This window comes from Schistocerca serialis, chromosome 7 (assembly GCF_023864345.2).
Source record: "Schistocerca serialis cubense isolate TAMUIC-IGC-003099 chromosome 7, iqSchSeri2.2, whole genome shotgun sequence".
Lineage (NCBI taxonomy): Eukaryota > Metazoa > Arthropoda > Insecta > Orthoptera > Acrididae > Schistocerca > Schistocerca serialis.
In genome coordinates this window covers 319,108,481-319,126,614 of record NC_064644.1, presented here as the reverse complement: position 1 = coordinate 319,126,614, position 18,134 = coordinate 319,108,481, and the positions used below count along the sequence as shown (strand labels likewise).

Here is an 18,134-nt window from a genome sequence, read left to right as displayed (position 1 = left end):
CAGTCCATCCAGATGTAAGTGTTTCATAGATGTCTTTAAGAAATAACAATGAAAGACACCACGAGAAAGACTTTATATATCTTGGAGAGGCTTACAAAATTACATTCAAGCTCGAGTCAGCTGAGGTAGTATTTCCTCCAATATGAATCTTGGCTTATTACCAAGAAGTTAACACCGCATTAAAAAAAAAAAAAAAATGGGTTCACAGATACCGACCGTGTTCCTTTCTGCTTACCATTCACGAATGGGTTAGGAAGGGAGATAATGGGTGACAGGGCAGAAGGAGGGTGGGGGGGGGGGGGGGTAGATAATACTGAGCACTGTGTACTCATAGGTATATAACCTGTTGTGGCTTTCGGAGTTCACACGAATACGTAAATCTTTTTCAGTACACTGTAACTAAGAAACTTCTGATCTCTTACACATAAGACGAGCATTATCTCACGACTGACAACGCTAGAGAGCCTATTGCTTTCATTCCACCACTATACGTGATACACCTACAACATCCGGTTAAAAATACAGCAAGCTCATTACTTACATGTCCAGAAGATGTAACAGAGGAAACCCGATACAAATGGTGTATGATATGCTGAAGCTGGCACGCAGAGTGCCATATGAAGAACAAAATCACACGAATAAATTGTAAAAAGAAGAAAATATTATAACCGAGGCTTACTCGTGGTAAACGATGACATAATATAGGTTCTGCGGAGTAAAATGTACATTTACTAATGTTCAGACTTGGGAACTACCCAGAACGTGCAGTATGACAAAAAAACGGCTATGTATAATCCATGGAAAAATAAGATTTTAGTAAAGTGCTGCTCGATTTGGGTCCATACAAACCAGTAGCAGACGTGAACATAACCTGGGCGTCTCTGATGTGCGAAAGAAATAAAACGGAAGGTAATGTGAGATAACGTTAAAAGTTCATTGAGTGGGACGAATATCAAGAGCAGTTTCGAAAATCTGAGAGAAATAACAATAAATTAGACTGTAAGATCGTAATCCACAAGAGGTTAGTGCAATAAAAATACTGAAACAAATCAAGATTGACGGTTCAGAGCTAACAAACTGAGTAACGCAGAAGTGTAGACTATTGCACCTGAGGGTATAAAAATAAAGCTTGGAATAGGAATTTAAATGAAGCGGAAACGATAGTATTGTTCAAGATTAAGGTATTTACAGCCTTGGTCTCTCGTAAGATGGGAGATAGGTATCGATATTATTAAAAGGGTAGCGTGGTTTTGTAATGCAACTACAGCACCTAACTCATGCTTTTGTCAACATCAAAATCATCGCCTAGAAATCAGGAGATGACGTGGCACAAACAATAATTGAGGATTTTCACCATGATCATGATCAGCATCATCTTCTTCATCACACCTCCGACAACTACTGTTACACAAATGCCTCCCCTAGACTTTAACAAGCATTAAAGTCATGTAAGTATTAGAAATAAAAAAGCAATAATTATCGTTGCAGTAGGTGAAATGAAGGTACGTGGCGTAATAATGTAAACACGGTCTGGGATAGTTTCATTTTTCCCAGCCATTACAGTGCAAATAAGAACTAACAAAAAACTGAAAGGTATGGAAGACCACGATGTGATGCTCGTATTAAAATCTGTGTAAGACGAGAGTACAGTAGTTCTCAATTAATGTTAAAAACTGTACATCGAAGATGTAATGGCAGAAATAAAAGATAAGCTCCACAATCGGATTAAAATCCAGGTTGAAAGAATATCAACGATAAAATTCGCTGATGACATTGCTAAGAGGAATCGCAGAATGTTAATGAATGTATTGAATAGTGTACTGAGACAGGCGGTTAATTGAGACTGAACACGAGAGAAACAAGAATAAATTAGAGAGAGAATCGTAATCCACACGAGGCTATTGTAATAATGAAATTGAAACAAATCAAGAAACACAGTTCAGAACTAAAAAAAAATAAAAAAACAAGTATTCCAACAGTTGTTTATCGAAAAAATACTAAAGGTATAAAATACTAAAGGTAATGGGGAACTGCAGAAATGAGATTTGTGACAAAATTCGGGACGATAGAGTAGACGAAGTGATGGAATTCTGGTATCGTGCAGATAAAATAATGTATAAAGAATGAAGCAAGGAGGACATATGAAGCAGACTAATATGGGCAAGAGGGCGTTCCTAGCTCAGAAATGTCTATTAGTGTCAAACGTTGAACTTAATGTGCGGAATAAATTGCCTATGATGTACACCTGGAGCTCAGCACTGTACGGAGGAGAATCATTGACTTTGCAGGAAATGGAGAAGAAGAGAATCGAAGCACTTTTTGTGTGTGGTGCCGTTGAAGGGTGCTGAATTGGGTGGAGTGACAAAATAAGAAATGACAAGATTCTGAGCAGAATCGGGGAGCACAATGAGAAGAGATGGGATTTTACGAAAAGATTTGAGAAGTAAATGAATTGCCCCCGTGGTACTGGAGGGAGCTGTAGACCACAAGAACTCTAACGATACAAAGAAATTTGAATGCGCCCAAGAAATGATAATGTCGAGTGGGAGTGATACTCTCATGTGAAGAGGTTGGCGCCGGATTGGAGCTCCTGGTGGACTGCATAAAACGGTTAGATGACTGACGGCCCAACAAGACGTACACTGATAAAGTGTAATCATAGTTACCATAAACACTAAATGTACTTAAATAATTGGAAGTATCATTTCTAGGTATGGTGACACACCATGCTTCTCATGGAATATAAATGTTTGATCGTGCGACTCACCATCGGGCTTATGACACCGCCCCCGCCCCCTCACACTAGCCCTACACAATGATATTGCTCAGTTCATGAAATTAACCAGCACATGCTCGCAAATTTTTCCACAACTTTCTCGAGGACACATACAGTTTCTTGTCTGAGTTGCAACAGATAACGGCTTTTCTTCTGGTACGTCGATAGGAGGAAGTGGCTTCAGGTAACAAGATGAAGGTTTGCAGTTTTGGTCCCCTCGCAACTAGATTAGTCTGTCCGGGAGCATTTCACGCAACAGAGTGATTGTGTCTCCTGAACTGGGACAAGTTGGACCATCTTGTAAGAACAATACATTCTAGATATTCATTTGATCCCAGCTGAGCCATAGGAAACGGTGATGCGGTGTGGCCGCGCGGATTAAGGCGCCATGTCAAGGATTGCGCGGCCCCTCCCGCCGGAGATTCGAGTCCTCCCTCGGGCGTGGGTGTGTGTGTTGTCTTTAGTGTAAGATAGTTTAAGTAATGTCTAAGTATTGGGACTGATGACCTCAGCAGTTTGGTCCTTTAGGAATTCACATAGATTTGCTTGTTCAGAATGCCATTTAAATAGTAGTGAGCCTCATCTAAGAAAATGGTGCATTTTACGAAAGCATGGCTCTCTCGTTCCTTTTCCAAGATCCATGAACTGGTGTCGTTTACAATGTACGGGTGTAAGTACAAATGTTTTGTTAAGAATACATGCACTGTTGCTGAAAACACGTGCATTTCATTTGCACGTCGGCGATGTTATTCTCCCGGACAGAATCAAGCTCAGCAACATTTGCCTCATTCCGACAATTTCGAGGGCGTCCACGGTTTTTGATATCAGTTGTTGAACGTGCTTTTTTTTTTCAAATTTCTCGATCAGCCTATGAACAGTTGATTCGTTTGGTACATTGTTGTGTCCAACAATAATACGGAGTTTCCAAATGGTTACCGGCAAGCTTTCACCTTATCACAATCAACACTGGCTCTTCCATACTTTAGCTTTCCATGCCAGTGCTCCTCAAATACCGACCTGGAAAAAGAAAAGCACACTATTACGCATAACGTCAATGATTACTGGTGACAACTGCAAATCCGACTTCTTTTTGAGATACCCATTACATAAAAGAAAATTCTACGAAATAAGCGCACATTCTAGACACCTCGAAGGCATGAGAGGAATGAATAATGAAAGGCCTTTGTCTACACAGTCTTGGTCTGGAACAAAGTCCAGTATTCCTTCCATTGTTCATACAAAAATATTCCTTCCTTTCCCCCCTCCACCCTCTCCCGCTCTAACACCCTCCAGCCCACGCTTGAAGTAGCAAAAGTGACGTATTGGTGTGGTTATGACGGATGTTCACAAAAACCTTCTTAAATGATGGAAAATTACTTAGAGTGGTAATAAACAATGTCTGATTTAGACTATCAGTCACGTCAAAGTTACCACCACGTATGTTCAACATCGACGTGCAATAATCACTCACAGACAGGAGCTGGCAGGACTAGCAGTGGAGAGAATATAAACGAGGTCAGGGGCCGGGAAAAATTGTAGTCGATGTCACAATGCGGAAAATGGAGAGATTCCCTTACGTCCAGTATGATACGATCATTGGCTGTCGGGAAAGGGTGGAAGCACTTTCGAAACAGCGGAGTTTCAAACTGTTCACTTGCCGCCATTTCTAACGTATACCGTGCGTGGCAAAATGGCTCAATTCAAAACCGGTGCTACGGCATCTGTCGTGCACCACAGGCCATACATGACAGTTGTGAACGTCGCCTGCAGAGATGTGTACGGGCAAGTAGACATGCAACTGTTGAGCAACTGACCTCACAGATGAGCCAAGGGGGCCACTGACGGTGGCTCCTCAACGACCTTTCAGGAAACGTTGCTGCTAATGGGCCTCCGCTTGCTTTATGCACACCTTGCTGACTGCTGTTCATCAGCAACGAAAGCTCGAATTTGCACGCCAGTACCTCAGCTGGACGTCCATTGCGTGGCGACAGATGGCCATTTAATATGAATCACGTTTTATACTTCATCGGACAGATGGCGTCTACGGCTTGAAATAGCTGAAAGTAAACACCCTGCAACAGTCCTCGGAAGCGTCCAGGATGAAGATGGGAGTGTTACGGTAGGTGGAATGCTTTTTGGCACTCTCTTGGAGATGTCGTCATTCTAGAAGGCATAGAGGATCAACACAACTATGCATCTATCCTTGGGGACCATGTCCACCCCTTGATGCAGTTAGTGTTTCACTTGTCCTCAGAAGAACGGTGTATATTGCACAAATCACGGCCGGCTTCAGTCCAAAGGCGAACCGTCCTCAGACTGTTCTCTGCAATACAGAATCTATAAATACAGTGGGACATACAGATAAAATATAAACTATTGCATTAAAACCAAGTTCCACCCATTTTTATTACGTTATATATATTTTATCTGTATGTCCGTCTTTACTTACAGTAATCTATAGATGAGAGTAGGGCCTGAAAATAGTCCATCTCTAGATTAAAACCGGTCACCAAAAATATGCTTTGTGCGCTATGGACTGTTTTTCGAACTACAATAGTGAATTTCGATCGCTGTTCTTCCCCTAATGTTTACGGAAAGTTTGTTTTTCCTCGGCACGACAATCCAACGTGTCACACAGCTATCAGTGAACGTGCGCGGTTCGAAGAGCGTCAAGATGAGTTTACCATACTACCCCGGCCATCAAACTCCCCCGATTTAACCCATTCGAGAATCAGCGGGCCAACAGCCTTGCCGCTGTGGTAACACTGGTTCCCGTCGGATCACCGAAGTTAAACGCCGTCGGTCTGGGCTAGCACTCGGATGGGTGACCATCTGGTTTGCCGAACGCTGTTGGCAAGCGGGGTGCACTCAGCCCTTGTGAGGCTAACTGAGGAGCTACTTGATCGAGAAGTAGCGGCTCCGGTCTCGGAAAATGACATACGGACAGGAGAGTGGAGTGCTGACCACATGCCTCTCCATATCCACATCCAGTGTCGCCTGTGGGCCGAGGATGACACGGCGGCTGGTCGGTACCCTTGGGCCTTCATGACCTGTTCGGGAGGAGTTTCGAATCAGCGGGACCATCTGTACCGGACTGTCTGTACCATGGACCTTCAACCGACAAACGTGGTGCAGCTGCCATGGCACTAGAGTCGTCGTGGGTCCACATCCCCGTCCGTAGCTTCCAGAACCTGACTGACCTCCTACCTGCCAATCTCTCTACAGTCCACAATGTAGAAAATGGTTATCCAAGCATTTGACATAACTGTGACTGGATTGTGTATTTACCAACTTATTTAAGATTTGACAGCACGGAAGGCCGACATTTTTATGTTTGACATTTATGTTACAATGATTCAAAGACTTTGTTATCGCCATAGAAACATCGATATTTAAATCCCTATCACTCACATTTTGTAATCACTCACATTTAGTTACTATCGACATTCGTCGATCGTCTCTACTTCAAAAAATCGATTTTTCTCCCTTGTGTAACAATGAACAAAAAGTTACATACGACTTGTGGCTGCTACACAATTGTATAACATGGCCTTATACACCTTTTTGGCCGCACCGTATGGGATGCGATTCGTAATCTTAAGCTCTTGTATCTCCCGTTCTTGTACGTTGCATTCCCGACTCTACACAGGGTGAGCACAGAGAAATTCACACGCTTCAACGGAGATGAACAAGCGACTCTTCGTGGCCAGCCTTACCACATCTGCCACAACTAGCTTCTCCAAGGCTGACATTTGAAACAGTTTATTGTGTTGGTGATATTAGGCCACACGCTTTGACGAAACCTGCCTTGACGTGCTCAGGAAGTTTCGTTCTACCAAACGTAACGATAAAGGAGTCGGATTTTATAAGGTCCCCATCCACCCTCTCCATTATGTTTTGCACGACGACTGTACCTTCTGGAGCCATCTCATCATCCAGTTCCTCATTGGGAATGGCCGCCAGATCCCTGCACATCACAACAACTTAGTTGTAATTCAATGTGCATGCAGCTCAGTTTCGATGTCATGTTCCCCAAGGCATCCAACTTCCAGCAGGACTCTAACTTTTTGGAAACTAGACGTTTCTACTAACAGTGTTCCATTACACAATCGCTTAACTGATTTTAAAGTGCCAGCGGTGCACTGTAAGTCTTTTTGAAAACACAAAAGCGAAACTTTCTCGATGCTACCCTCTTTCCTGTTGACTACTGAAAACAAATTATGAAGACCAGCGTGCGTACTGTTACTAGGCCCATTACTAATCGGATTAACTCCCGAGTCAGGGGGACTATATCCATAGTACTACCAGCAATCACCCATCCCTATTTTAGCCAAGATCAACTATAGTACGTTTTTTGTTTGCTTGAGCTCAATTGTTTTTTGTGAATCAATTCAGCTCTTACTAGCAACTGAATTAAAAGTAAGTGCTGCCGTTTATTGTTTTTCTTCTGTTTGCCTACGCGACACAGTTTCTAATTACGGATTAGTAAGTGACAACAAAATTGAGGAAAACCGATTCTGATTCATCCACTAGTATTGTAGTAAGTCGAAACTATACACACACTACTATGATATAATAATTACCGATCTACAGCTGTTTCTTTGGAGACTGCCAGAACTTTGGAGTTGTAGAATCTCACTATTTCGTAATGCAGCGGAATGATATATACACTGATCAGCCAGAACCTTGTGACCACCTACCTAATAGCCGGTATGTCCACCTTTGGGACGAATGACAGAGGCGACGGATGGTGGCATGGATGCAATGAGGCCTTTGGTAGTTCGCTGCAGGGAGCTGGCACCACATCTCCACACACCAGTCATCTAATTCCCGTAAATTCCGGGGAGGGAGCGATGAGCTCTTACACCACGTTCAATGATTCCCCAGATGTGTTCCATTGAGTTCAGATCTGGCAAGTTGGGGACCAGCATAACGACTGGAACTCGTCAACGTGTTCCTCGAACCGTTCCATTACAATACTGGCCTTTTCACATGGCGCATTACCTTGTTGAATAATGCTCGATAGTTACGAAGGGGTGTACGTGGTATGCAGCCAGCGTACGATACTCCTTGGCCGTCGTGATACCTTGGACAAACTGCACAGGGCCCATGCATGCCCACGTGAATCTTCCCCAGAGAGGGTCAATGTAGCCACCGTCAGCTTGTCTCCGTCCTGCAGTACAGGTGTCAAGGAGCTAATTTCTGGAAGACAACGGATTCGCATCCATCCAGTGGCATGAGGAAGAGGGTATTGACATTCATCAGACTATTCAACAATCTGCCACTCCGTCAACGCCCACTGTCGATGCTCAAGTGCCCAATCGAGTTGTAGCTGCCAATGTCTTAGTGTTAACATTGGCAAATGTATGGGTCCTCAGTTGCAGGACCCATAATTAGAAGTGTTCAGCGCACTGTGCGTTCAGACACGCTTGTACTCTGCCCAGCATTGAGGTATGATGTTAGTTTCGCCACAGTTCTCTGTCTGTCCTGTCCAGCTTACGATGTCCGACATCTGTAGTGGGGATTGTCCGCCCAGCCTCACGCCGTCTGGACGAGTTTCTCCATGGTTCCGCTAAGTGTTGAAGACCATAGCACTCGTTGAGAGGCCGACAAGTCGTGAAGTTTCCGAAATGCTCGTGCCGATTCTCCTTGCCATCACAATCCACCCTCGGTCAAAGAGATACATTGTGCACTTTCCCCACTCTACGCACGGCCAGCACGCTCACTCATGCTACATCCACCGTGCTTGGGTCTGACTAGCTTTTCTTCCTCGCCACTGACGCTGCTATATCCTGAACTGGTGTACATTGATAGTAGGTCGGTTCTCATAACATTCTGGCTGATCAGTGTCTGATTACATTAAATTAAAATCACATTTGGATTTGTCTCTGTCGTCCAAAAATACCACCCAAACGTCACGTCGTTCGTGGCATTGCTTTTAAAAAGATTGCTAAATATTGTATCATTAAAAGCCCAAATGGCAAAATATTGCCACTGTGGTCACCCACGTGGTTCTCATGTATGAAATCCAGATACGTTACTTAACGATGGGCGGGGTAGGGGGGAGTTTGTAGAGAGTGGCGGTGGCGAGGACATCTAATGATAGCACATTTTATAATTCGATTTCCAATAAAATTTCAGCGATCTGTTTCATATCGTCCGAGCTGATTGCACCCTACATTTCCGCGCCCCTCATCCCCCAGTCCCGTCCACTTAAAATATGCATGCATTCATGCGCCAGATATACACAAATAAAGGAAAACATACAATATCAGAATTCTATCTTTTCTAGTGATGCATTTTATTTTCTTTTAAAACAATGTACAAAAACCAGTTTATCTATATTATCCATCCTTCTGGGTAGCTCTGGGCGTTGCGGCGATGAGGTAGCAATCCGTGGATTCAAGAGGCGAAATAATGGTTCAAATGCCTCTAAGCATTATGGGACTTAACATCTGAGGTCATCAGTCCCCTATACTTAGAACTACGTAAACCTAACTAACCTAAGGACATCACCCACCTCCAAGACCGAAGCAGGATTCGAACCGGTGACCGTAGCAGCCACGTGGTTCCGGAGTGAAGGGCCTAGAACCGTTCGACCACAGCGTGAAGAGTCGAGATGGTTCGAATTCATCCTCTAGTAACCTTGAAAATGCTTTTTTTTTGTTTCCATTTCAGATTCAAGCAATTGCTGAAGGTGGTCTCTTAATGTAGGTCATAGCCAATTTCTTCTGAATTACTTTCTTTTGTGACAGATTCCTATACGCTTAAAGATGCAGTCTCTTTTCTTAAATGAAAATAGCTGTATCGAAGGCAAGCCAAACATTTCTTCGGAGACTCTGGGTACTAATAGCCATAAGTTAAACACATAATAATGCAGATCTAGTGATTTAGGCTCATGCTTTTGTCTACTGGGACATTCTTTAATGCAGAAAATGATCTTTCTACATTGTAGGAAGGTCAGATGCATACTTAGACGAGGAAATCTGGGGAAACCTAAGGTAAAATGATTTCAGATCCTTTTAATTTTCTCCTCCAAAAATTGTTGTAGGCTCTCTGTCGAACAGAGATCTCTTTACCCTAAAATCCCTGTACATAATAATTACGGTTTCCCGAAAAATTAACGCTCGTCCGCTAATAATCACCTCCTCAGCTCACATCCCGACTGAAACAGGAAGAGTGTAAAGTGACTTTGTAGGGTTTAGGGAGACTGGAGCATGAGTGCTTCGTAGTGGTTTGCCAAAATAGAGCACACGTAAGTAATGAGTTATATCCCCTGCATGGTGAAAACTCCGAGATCATTGTGGAATAAAATGGGCTTGTAGTTCTGTATGGTACGTTTCAGAATAAATGAAAAATATGAGTCTTTCTAAGGTCCTCTTCAAGAAATCGGACCACCCAACCATTCCCAACCCCCTTTGGCAGAAAATCATGGCTACGTCCTTGTTTGTTTGGGTGTTGGTATCTGTCCCCTGGGAAGAGAAGTAGAGAATTTCGATGGTTTCATCCCCGTCCCACAAACATCCAGGGAAATAAGAGTCCACCTAGACAGAGTACCGCGTGCCTACGTAAGTCTTATACGACTGGGGTGCGGCAGATTCCCGAGTAGACGCCCGCTTACGACTGTTTCACAACAGCCATGGATCTCATAGGCGCTCAGCACAACTTGAGGTTTAGAGTTTTTTACTATTCGTGCGATCCGGGCGGGCAAGCCAAAATCCCCGTTCCCTGTGACACAACGTTCCAGCTTACAGTGTTGGCGGCGCTTACCATTTCCTAACCCAAGAACTCTATGGTCGCCGAGCCCGTACCTAGAAAACGAATGCTTGGTCCCTGAGGGCCGAGATTTTTTAGCACGAAAGGTTGGGGATCGGCCTAACAATGAAAGACTGTATAATAAGACAGGATAATTTTAATCTAAGGTCCTCCATTACATGGATTTCTTATGGATACTCTTACCGGCTTGTTGCTCAATCTGCCTTACGGTCTCGACATTTATTCATATTGCTGTAAGGGTGAGTGAAGGAAAGAGGGTGTGTGAAAGCGTCAGTGGTTGGCGGAGTTGCTTATTTAGCTCGCTGGAGGCCCCAATTTTGATCTTTCCTTATTTATGTCTTTCGTTTTCACTCATGGTACTTAAATATTTTCTTTCTCGTAGTGCGTCACCGTGCTAATCTTCCCTATATCATGTTTTATTTATTTTGACGACTTCCTCCTCGTTATAGTTTTGATTTTTTGACTACGAATGTCGGAGGCATCTTGGAGCTGTAATGTGACACTGTTTTTACCTTAGGATTATGTTTCAATGTAGCAAAACCGCTTATGACAGTAAACATTTTACTTCCATTCATTATGAAGTTTAATGGCTGTGGCCGCTCGCACTACAAAGTTCTTTGTCTACAGTTTTTATTTCTAACTGTCGCTTTTCCTCCCGCAGGCAAATGTCTGCGCTAACTGAATTTGCTCTTCGACTTTCATGTTGTTCGCTGATACGTTACACACGGCTTAAAATGGCTTTGAGCATTATGGGACTTGACATTTATGGTCATCAGTCCCCTAGAACTTAGAACTACTTAAACCTAACTAACCTAAGGTCATCACACAACACCCAGTCATCACGAGGCAGAGAAAATCCCTGAATCCGCCGGGAATCGAACCCGGGAACCCGGGCGCGGGAAGCGAGAACGCTACCGCACGACCACGAGCTGCGGACTGCACACGGCTTCCACGGTAGGCTTTTTTACTACTTTAAAGTGCAAATTGTCAGGGGTTGGTGTTCGCTTGTAGTCATTAGGGAGCAGGGAGTGGCAGTGAGCGCAGTTTTCTGCAGGCCGTGCGCTTCCAGCTGTTGTACCATTTGTGGAGCAGCCAACATTAGACACGGGCCTCATTGCTAAGCCAACGGTAGCTACACGACTTTACGCCTGCCCGGTGGGCGCACGGCGGGCAGGGGCACAGCATCCGAGCATCGCCGGAAGCGCCGGGCCGGCTTCATTAGCAGAATCCTCCTTGTTCTGCACACGCAGCCCACATGCGCTCGAGCCGGAACTAGGGTATTAACGATAAGCGCAATGTGCAGGTTTTCTCCTTTAAATGGGCCGGCAGTATCGTCTGCGCACGTGCTGGAAAATATCGAGTCTACCGTGTTCCACCCAATAGCACGTTTCATACTAAATGCACCGCATTATAGGAACACTAACAAAATGAACACACGTAATGCTTCGCTGTAGACAAATAGCAGTGTTGTAACTAGCAGCAAGAGACACAATGAAAGTAATCAATATATTTTATCGAATTTTGCACAAGCATACAGCACCCTCGGTTAACTGGGATAATTTTAATCAATGCAGGAACATAAAGGCAGTGAGCTGTTTGCTGGATGAATACATTCGTAAACAGTTATCGATATTCCAAATTTTAGGCACACGTATGTCATCAGAAGTTACCCACAAGTCAGTCCACTTAAGTAGATTTCAATTCTCACCTTTAACTGATTATGATTTCCTGCTAATATGAAAAGGTACATACATAACGTTTCCGACAAATCTGGATCTGGAATGCAAAATGAAGGCAAACTATATTATTAGAATCAACTAGCATCCGAGTATTTAACTTCTTCACCCGATTAGAGCATTTTAGAGAGTGTCTGTGTCTGTGATTGTCATGGAGCGTCAGTTTTGGAAAGACAGACACAGTAAGTAACGGATATTTGGAAAAAATTAGTGGTAAAAGTAATTACATAGCAGTGTCATTACGCTATTATGCATATTAAGTGGTCATAATACGACATTGTAGAACTTTTTTAATTAAAAGTCTTCGGTGCAGCACTCACCCACAAAGGTAGCTTGGTTCATGGCCTGATTAAGCCATAATATCATATATACGGAGCTTACGGGCGCTCTACGTGGAGGTTATCAGCGAATAACCTATATGCGGTAACAATGACCCCCTTGTAGAAAACTGACTTCATGTATGTAACGTAAAGAATTTCTGCAGCGTCCTTTTACATTAATTTTCCTTCCGATCTAACCGTTTCTATTGTAAAACCATAATGTTTTTGCACCTTTTGTCTCTTCAGTTATCGAAAAATACCTCTGTATGCTTCTAGTTTACCTCTTGACCAGTGCAGAGTAAATTTGTCTCTATTGGTGAATAATGTTCCCAGTACCGTGTTAACCCTTTGGGTACCAGTGTTTCTGTCTTCAAGCATCGTTTCACAATTTTTTTTTAGCCTGAACTAACATTTCTAATGTTTCTCACGTAACTAACATGCTGCGATCTGTCAGACCTCGGAAGTTTATTTCAGATAAATATGATCCATCTTTGCTGAAAACTATTTTATTGCCAAAAATAGTTATTGTCAAGAAAAATATTAGATATGGAGAAAAAACGATCACTTTAAGCTTTGGACTGAAGCCTGTGACTGCCTGAATAAAAACGCTCTAATTTTTTCGTTTCAAAGGGCATTTTACACAGTTTTCATGCACATTCAAAACATACTGCGCGTCAACACTGTTGACAAGGATATTTAGTCATCCTCTTCACTTTCAGAGGACAAAAGTCACAGGTTTTTCTTTTTCCAAAAGTGTCCTCAAGAACCTGAAGTTGTGGATCTTCTTCGTCTAGTATCTGCAGTACGTGTCTGATTGAAAGAGTAAGTTTCCTTGGAAGACTTCTTATCTGCAGTCGGCGTGTCACAAGGGGATATGTTAGTGCCTTTGCTAACGATTTCATGAAGTCAAGACGTGTTAGGTCTGGAGTCTTCTTGAAAGATTGGTATAGGCGTAGGCGTTTACTCCACAGGCAATATGTACCACAGCGAAAAAAATTGCTGCAGGCCATCTTCTTGTCCTTCGGCTTCGGTATAAGCTGCAGATTTTTGATTCAGAGAATCCACGCCGCCTTTCGAGACGTTATAGAAACAGATAATTTCTGGTTTACCATTCTCTGGATCGAGGCTCTCAGAATTATGCATACTGGAGACGGGGATTACAGCTTTCCCCTTATTCGGAACATAAGAGAGCAGAGACATCTCTTCAGTGAAGCCATGAGCGGCAGTCTTCTTCACTCTTCTTCTTTGAGGAAGAAAGTTATTACAGATTTATGGCTTATTCTTCTTTACTGTGCTCACAAATGTCAGCCCTTCTTAAGAAGGTGTTGAACCCGTTCTGTGGGACCAAACCAGTTATCTGCTGTCACCTTTCTAAGAGTTTCTTCTATTGGCTTCCCCAGTCTAACCATTTGATGAAGTCCAACTTTCACTCCCTCTTCCACAGTAGACGTATGCATTATAAAGACAATGAGTTCTAGCACCATCCAGACGCATTTACTTTTATGCCATATTTTACCGGTATCTTTGGCATGTACACAACGAAGCTGCAACGCTCTATGAACGGTACCAGCATCTCATCCACAATCACTGTAGCTCCCTAGAGTGTTGATTTTTTTCAAGAAACAAATTAAAAACCTTTATAATTGCTGCAGCAGGATCTTCCATCTTTCTTTCCTCCCTATCTCCTGGGTTATCAAACGTAAGAGCAGTCAGAAGGAACAGCATCCTATTTTTTTGTCATGATACATGGAAAAATGTCACTTCCTGTCCCATTAGATGCAAAGCAACAGTCTAGGGACTCGTTTCCCGATTGGAAAGTAACAAGACGAATGAGTGCTTTTAGTTCGGTAATGTCAAGGTCATGAAGTTATGTCTCATGGATCTCATAATTTGTTCTCATTTTTGATACTTCTGCATTTTTCCATATGATTATTTCTAACAGAATAATTTTCAGAAAACAGAAGTTCCCATTTTTTTTTTGGTCATCAGTCTACTGATTGGTTTGATGCGGCCCGTCACGAATTCCTTTCCTGTGCTAATCGCTTCATCTCAGAGTAGCACTTGCAACCTACGTCCTCAATTATTTGCTCGACGTATTCCAATCTCTGTCTTCCTCTACGGTTTTTGCCCTCTACAGCTCCCTCTAGTACCATGGAAGTCATTCCCTCATGTCTTAGCAGATGTCCTATCATCCTGTCCCTTCTCCTTATCAGTGTTTTCCACATATTCCTTTCCTCTCCGATTCTGCGTAGAACATCCTCATTCCTTACCTTACAAATCCACCTAATTTTCAACATTCGTCTGTAGTACCACATCTCAAATGCTTCGATTCTCTTCTGTTCCGGTTTTCCCACAGTCCATGTTTCACTACCATACAATGCTGTACTCCAGACGTACATCCTCAGAAATTTCTTCCTCAAATTAAGGCCGGTATTTGATATTAGTAGACCTCTCTTGGCCAGAAATGCCTTTTTTGCCATAGCGAGTCTGCTTTTGATGTCCTCCTTGCTCCGTCCGTCATTTGTTATTTTACTGCCTAGGTAGCAGAATTCCTTAACTTCATTGACTTCGTGACCATCAATCCTGATGTTAAGTTTCTCGCTGTTCTCATTTCTACTACTTCTCATTACCTTCGTCTTTCTCCGATTTACTTTCAAACCGTACTGTGCACTCATTAGACTGTTCATTCCGTTCAGCAGATCATTTAATTATTCTTCACTTTCACTCAGGATAGCAATGTCATCAGCGAATCGTATCATTGATATCCTTTCACCTTTTACTTTAATTCCACTCCTGAACCTTTCTTTTATTTCCATCATTGCTTCCTCGATGTACAGATTGAAGAGTAGGGGCGAAAGGCTACAACCTTGTCTTACACCCTTCTTAATACGAGCACTTCGTTCTTAATCGTCCACTCTTATTATTCCCTCTTGGTTGTTGTGCATATTGTGTATGACCCGTCTCTCCCTATAGCTTACCCCTGCTTTTTTCAGAATCTCGAACAGCTTGCACCATTTTATATTGTCGAACGCTTTTTCCAGGTCGACAAATTCTATGAAAGTGTCTTGAATTTTCTTTAGCCTTGCTTCCATTATTAGCCGTAACGTCAGAATTGCCCCTCTCGTCCCTTTACTTTTCCTAAAGCCAAACTGATCGTCACCTAACGCATTCTCAATTTTCTTTTCCATTCTTCTGTATATTATTCTTGTAAGCCGCTTCGATGCATGAGCTGTTAAGCTGATTGTGCGATAATTCTCGCACTTGTCAGCTCTTGCCGTCTTCGGAATTGTGTGGATGATGCTTTTTCGAAAGTCAGATGGTATGTCGCCAGACTCATATATTCTACACACCAATGTGAATAGTCGTTTTGTTGCCACTGCCCCCAATGATTTTAGAAACTCTAATGGAATGTTATCTGTTCCTTCTGCCTTATTTGACCGTAAGTCCTCCAAAGCTCTTTTAAATTTCGATTCTAATACTGGATCCCCTATCTCTTCTAAATCGACTCCTGTTTCTTCTACTATCACATCAGACAAATGTTCACCCTCATAGAGGCTTTCAATGTAATCTTTCCACCTATCTGCTCTCTCCTCTGCATTTAACAGTGGAATTCCCGTTGCACCCTTAATGTTACCACCGTTGCTTTTAATGTCACCAAAGGGTGTTTTGACTTTCCTCTATGCTGAGTCTGTCCTTCCGACAATCATATCTTTTTCGATGTCTTCACATTTTTCCGGCAGCCATTTCCTCTTAACTTCCCTGCACTTCCTATTTATTTCATTCCTCAGCGACTTGTATTTCTGTATTCCTGATTTTCCCGGAACATGTTTGTACTTCCTCCTTTCATCAATCAACTGAAGTATTTCTTCTGTTAGCCATGGTTTCTTCGCAGCTACCTTCTTTGTACCTATGTTTTCCTTCCCAACTTCTTTGATGGCCCTTTTTAGAGATGTCCATTCCTCTTCAACTGTACTGCCTACTGCGCTATTCCTTATTGCTGTATCTATAGCGTTAGAGAACTTCAAACGTATCTCGTCATTCCTTAGTACTTCCGTATCCCACTTCTTTGCGTATTGATTCTTCCTGACTGATGTCTTGAACTTCAGCCTACTTTTCATCACTACCATATTGTGATCTGAGTCTATATCTGCTCCTGGGTACGCCTTACAATCCAGTATCTGATTTCGGAATTGCTGTCTGACCATGATGTAACCTAATTGAAATCTTCCCGTATCTCACGGCCTTTTCCAAGTAAACCGCCTCCTCTTGTGATTCTTGAACAGGGTATTCCCTATTACTAGCTGAAATTTGTTACAGAACTCAATTAGTCTTTCTCCTCTTTCATTCCTCGTCCCAAGCCCATATTCTCCTGTAACCTTTTCTTCTACTCCTTCCCCTACAACTGCATTCCAGTCGCCCATGACTATTAGATTTTCGTCCTCCTTTACATACTGCATTACCCTTTCAATATCCTCATACACTTTCTCTATCTGTTAATCTTCAGCTTGCGACGTCGGCATGTATACCTGAACTATCGTTGTCGGTGTTGGTCTGCTGTCGATTCTGATTAGAACAACCCGGTCACCGAACTGTTCACAGTAACACACCCTCTGCCCTACCTTCCTATTCATAACGAATCCTACATGTGTTATACCATTTTCTGCTGCTGTTGATATTACTCGATACTCATCTGACCAGAAATCCTTGTCTTCCTTCCACTTCACTTCACTGACCCATACTATATCTAGATTGAGCCTTTGCATTTCCCTTTTCAGATTTTCTAGTTTCCCTACCACGTTCAAGCTTCTGACATTCCACACCCCGACTCGTAGAACGTTATCCTTTCGTTGATTATTCAATCTTTTTCTCATGGTAACCTTCCCTTTGGCAGTCCCCTCCCGGAGATCCGAGTGGGCGACTATTCCGGAATCTTTCGCCAATGGAGACATCATCATGACACTTCTACAATTACAGGCCACATGTCCTGTGGATACACGTTACGTGTCTTTAATGCAGTGGTTTCCATTGCCTTCTGCATCCTCATGTCGTTGATCATTGCTGATTCTTCCGCCTTTAGGGGCAATTTCCCACCCCTAGGACAAGAGAGTGCCCTGAACCTCTATCCGTTCCTCCGCCCTTCTTTGACAAGGCCGTTGGCAGAATGAGGCTGACTTCTTGTGCTGGAAGTCTTCGGACGCCAATGCTGATTATTTATCAAAATTTAGGCAGTGGCGGGGATCGAACCCGGGACTGAAGAAATTCCCATATGAATACCATTTCTGGATTTTTCCCAAATTTCTAGACAGTGGCCGAAGTCCAGGGACTTTAACGATTATGTTACAGTGTCTTATGTTTATATTCAATGGAGGTTGTTCCTTTCGCAACTTGAAATACTTACTTTTTCCGTAAAATTATGTGAAGAGTCATCATTCCTACTATAACTCCCAGTATTTCCATCATCGCTCTGATTATTGCTACCATCAGTAGAGCTATAATCCATCTTTGGTACGTCGCCTAATTCTTGCT

At 42.9% G+C, this 18,134-nt stretch overlaps 1 protein-coding gene across 1 annotated transcript in view; it reads left to right on the top strand.

Moving 5' to 3' along the window:
- The window catches only part of LOC126413039 (uncharacterized), a 136,569-nt gene that overhangs the window by 57,184 nt on the left and 61,251 nt on the right, over positions 1 to 18,134 (top strand). The gene's annotated exons all lie outside the window — the stretch shown is intronic.